The sequence below is a fragment of the Gavialis gangeticus genome, unplaced genomic scaffold (genome assembly GCF_001723915.1).
Source record: "Gavialis gangeticus isolate Ggan-Ray unplaced genomic scaffold, GavGan_comp1, whole genome shotgun sequence".
NCBI classification, from domain to species: Eukaryota; Metazoa; Chordata; order Crocodylia; family Gavialidae; genus Gavialis; species Gavialis gangeticus.
The window spans coordinates 139,105,676-139,110,602 of record NW_017728992.1 but is presented as its reverse complement, the minus strand read 5'-3'; the positions used below and the strand labels follow the sequence as shown (position 1 = coordinate 139,110,602).

Sequence of the window (4,927 nt, the reverse complement as noted above, 5' to 3'; positions counted from 1 at the left end):
GAAACAAAGTTAAAAAAAAATACCTAAAATGTCTTGACAATCAAGGCAAGTATAAAGACAGCAGCTTACCACTTCCCTCAGTTTAGATGTTTCCAGGATAAAATAAAGAAGCATATGAAAGGAAAATAGGAAAACACAGTAACATTTTTACTCCAAACCACCATCTATGCAGGAAGAGGGCAAGCAGACTGAGGGGAAAAAAAGGACACTATTTATAAATGAATAAATGAACACTATTTAAAAGCGATGGGTTTTTTTTTTTATGTACATTTCCCTTCCTTGCTCTCTGATCAGTAACAAAATTCCTTACGTATAGCAGAGGTAACAAGCAGAAACATACATAAGTAGAAGAATAAACTTTACAAAGTTGCTTGGAGTGCGCCCTCCACCCATGCCAGTTTTAAGAAGAAATCAAGATTCAGTTTATAATTTCTGATTAAAGGATGATATAAAATCAGAATCACAGACACAAATTACTCAGCCCTATTGACTTAACAGCCTGATATTTTTACTGTTTCCCACTACCAATCAAACAGACTTTGAATAATCTACATTAACTCAGTAGTAAAGCTTAGGGTTTGATGGTTCAAACCTGTTTTTTCTATGTTGATGAAAAGGAACAAGAATTTGACCTGAAATGGTCTGTATGGTTCATCTCTGGTTAATCATATGCTGACCTGAAATGGTCTGTATAGTTCATCTATGGTTCATCATACGCTTTCCATCCTAAGGGAACATCCTCTTTTCAACAGGAAACAAGGATCAGGATAGGAAGTTGGTGAACTTAGTTTCCCTTCATCTAAACCAATTTATCTCAATGGAGTAAGTGGGAAAGCAAGAGATGAATAAAACCTATAGTAAAGAAAACAAAATAAAATTATCAAGAAGCATATGTTCTTGCCATCTCAAAACATACAAGCTAACATCGCAGCCAGAAAAATGTTGTGCTTAACCACAATACTATGTGCAAAATGAAAATCTTGAGAGAAAACAAGTTTTTGCTGGTAGAAAATACAGCTGCCCTACAGGGAGTCTGAAAGATCACTTGTTTTGCAACTAAGACAGCAGAAATAATCCAATGGAAAGGAAAGAGAAAAGGAAAGAAAAAAGGAAATACTTCGAGTTTTATTTGATCACCTGTGCAAGGGATGAGAATAAATCAGAAATATTACCTAATTTCTGAAGTCAAAGAGGGTACACTTTAAAATAGTCCCCTCTGGTAGCCCATCTCTTTGAAAGGTACAATCACAAGACCAAGAGATTCTGTAGGCCTCTGACAGACATTCAGGTTAAGGAGCAATGAAATCTAAGCAGGCATCTCAACAATCGTACTTCCTGCCACGGCACATATGCATAAACAGGATGCACGATTTTGGAATTAAGGATTAGATCTCTATTGTGCCTTACTTTTCAGTAAATAAGGAGCCTGTGACCATAATCCTGGACTCCCCCTGCACCTGCAAGTTGAAATTTAAGTGCTGACAACCAACTGATTATCAGTTGGGGCCAGAGACTGAATTAGGACCTGAAACCAGCCTGTCAAGTCCAGGGCTCCAACTGACAATCAACTGATTGCTAAAACTGCAGCTTGGGTTTTTAAAGGTCCCAGCATACAGTGATGCCAGTATTTGGCTGTTGCAACCAAGTCCTGGGGTTCCTGTGCCCAAGGAAGAGTTAAAACCCTATGTGCTGCTCAGTTGGGTGGCATACAGGATTTTAAAGTCCCCATACAGAGGGACTCCAGGATTGGGCTACTGGGACAGCTGTGTCCTGGACTCAACTGAGTGTTGGGATGGACCAACCAACCACGTGTTCAATCTAAAGCATGATATTATAGACAACCACAAAGCTGTTGCACTTTATATGTTTGATAACTTCGTGGCTCGTTTACTATATTATCATACCTTAAATAGATTTAAAGTGTGGCCAAGTTACTAGTTAACCTGTTAATCTATCTTAAATGTAATGTGTGTTGGGCCTCAACAATCTCTCTTTTTCTAATTATGTTTAATTCATTTGCATTTTCCCCACTTCTTTTTCAGCCAAAACTCTAAAAGACATGGTGGGAAAATGGAAAGATAAAATATAGGGCATGAGGCAGAGGACTTGAGCATAGGCTCCATGGTTCAAGTTCAAAAAGAACAAAAGAAGGAAGAGAATGAGCAGGAACTTCTAATGGCTCTGCCTCTTTCACAGCCTACTAAGTGGCTAAATAATACGTCTTTCTAGAAGGAATTTTATTGAAGGATGGAGGAAGTGGTAAAAGAGGGAGCTTTCACTTACAACAATAATTAAATTAAATCTAATCAAACCATTGTATTATTTTCTGCTGAAGGCCAATATATTTAGCATCTTTTCCATGCATAATAAATTATATTAACTCTAGGCATTTTTAAAATGTTGATTTGTTAAAGATGTTCAAATATTCAGTGACATTCCTTATAGTATATTCAGGTAAATTGTACTGCGTACATTTTGCTTCTTTGCTTTTGAAAAGACTACAGTTATGCTAGTAAATTTATTAAAAAATAAATAAAAATTACATACCTTATCTACTAACATGTCTGCCACACACGGTTTTATTAAGATCATCCTTAATGCAGTGAACCACATTATCCTTGGCTGGAAGTTGCAATTTTAGATGCTTAGCACAAGCCTTCATGATTTCATCCAATTTCTGACTACCCACAAAAAAAGAAAACTTTTGGTTGGCACTAAAGTTCTATGTCTGAAGTCATAAAATTACCAACAAATAACCACAATTTTAGAAGGCTCATAAATTAGCTGAGCAGAGTAGCCATATCAAATGCATTTTGAATATATTCTTCTGATATTTTACTACATAATTAAGCTGCACAGATTGTAGGATTTAAATAATATCTGGGACAGAACATCTAAGTGCTAGTTAGAAAAAACTTAAAATACATATTATTTTACTAACCACATATTATTTTGGAAATAATTTATATATGAACTAAATAGATGAAGAAAAAAACCTTTTTTCTTCTATTGACTTCATATAGAAGTAATTATAAAATGTCTATAATACAGTTTTCCCTCATGAAGAAACCATTGTGTTTGGATAAGCAGATCTATACGTCAGTCAAGTACCATCATCCAAGTAATATAATGGGCTCTCAGAGGTTCACGTTTCAATCATATATCTAAAGTTAGTTTTCTTTTCTTTTGTTGAACACAACACAGACCTTGGTTTAAAATATTCAGGTATACTTTATTATTTATTTAAAATATTTCAACTCATGTTTGAAGATGGAATTTAGCTTCCCAAATGCCTTTGGAAAATTTAATTGTTGGCCTTCTTCTCCAAATATTTAGTAATGACATTTAGCATCAGCTTTTCTGACAGGGATTTAAAAATATAGTGTTTTCATAACTTCTTCATGTGGGATTAGAATTTAAATTTTAAAATTGTAAATGACTGGCTGAAATATTTTCCAGAGTGTAAATCATGCCCTTCTTTGAGGGTATGAAGGTAAGGAGGAAAACATGAAAGACAAATACATTAAGAATGGTGGTACTGTAGCAGAGGCACAATTTTCATGCCAAGTTGGGTCAGTTTTCAAAATGGAAAATTGGGAAAATATTGAACTATTGTATACAAGTAGTTTTATACTGTTATATATGAATAAATGTCGGGAAATAATGAGCTTGAGTGGGTGTGGGTATGTACACATGCACATGTGCATATACATATATACATACACACACACACACACACACACACACACACACACACACACACAGAGAGGCAAATATACATTGTATTTGGAATATAAGATACATAATTTATTAGATATATACTAGATTATTTATTAGATCCTTGGGCATACTGAGTGTATATCAGTGCTTGGACTTCTGTTACTTAGAGCATATCACACACATCACACATGGTACTACTTAACAGCTTCTTAGTCCAAATAATAATCCTTGTAGTCTAAAAATAGGGGTTCATAATGGAAAGATAAAGACATTAGCTAAAACCGTGCGTATCAGCATCAGTATAATAAGGATTTCTCATCAACTCCTGGTTTATGTTATATTAACATATGAAAAAGCTATTTAAACATTAAAATTAATACATCATAAAACAATAGTAATGCTTCATGCAAAATAGTTTTTTTGAATCACAACTACTCACAATAGCTATGAATATCCCCATTCAAATTGCTATCATGAATATTGTATAAAATGAGAATAAACTAAAAGTAAAATTAGAATACTTCTTTATAAATTACTATATGTCAAGCTAACAAATGGTAGACTTGTCATATTGAACAACTAAATGTCTAAATGATCATTCAGCACTCATAGTGTAGGGAAAAAACACTAGCTTTGTTGGCTATAAAGCAGTTCCTCGATTTTTCATACTGTCATTCTGCTCTATTAGCAAAGCCTAACACAATTAGGTATGAATATGCAGTAATAACATGCAAATTGTTCCCTCACAATTGCCCCAAGGCAGCAGTCTCAGCCTTGCGAAGCTTGATTTCTTCTACATCATTACAGGCTTGGCATAATTCATCAGAATAAAGAAAAAAAAAATAGCTCAGCCTTATTGCATGTGGCCAGCTAGTAAAATCATCAGTAGTTGTTAACCATTCTCCCTCAATAGGTTTGTTAGCAATGCTGTCCCCAGCTCCCTGCCACTCCTGCACTTGTACATGTTTCCCTTGGGTAATGTTAGACACTACATTTGAGCCTGCCAGAACAATTAACCCTACTGTTAATTAGAATGAAATGTCAGGCGCACAGATGGTACAAGCTGGCACCCTGCCATCCCGCCAACTGCTGCTGAAAGCAGCTACCCCACTGCTGACAGCTGTTCAGCCATGTCCCAAATCAGCAGATGTCAAAACTTTCCAGCTGAGGAAAGCTAAAAAAAGCAAAGGGGGGGGGGGGGGGGGGG

At 35.5% G+C, this 4,927-nt stretch overlaps 1 long non-coding RNA gene across 1 annotated transcript; it reads right to left on the bottom strand.

Moving 5' to 3' along the window:
• Nucleotides 1–247: 247 nt before the first annotated feature.
• Nucleotides 248–4,706, bottom strand: LOC109299764. Its single transcript, XR_002097992.1, has 3 exons — nt 4,468–4,706; nt 2,548–2,681; nt 248–852 (listed from the first exon to the last, which is right to left on the bottom strand). It is a non-coding gene; the product is annotated as an uncharacterized LOC109299764 (long non-coding RNA).
• Between the last annotated feature and the right edge of the window lie 221 nt (nt 4,707–4,927).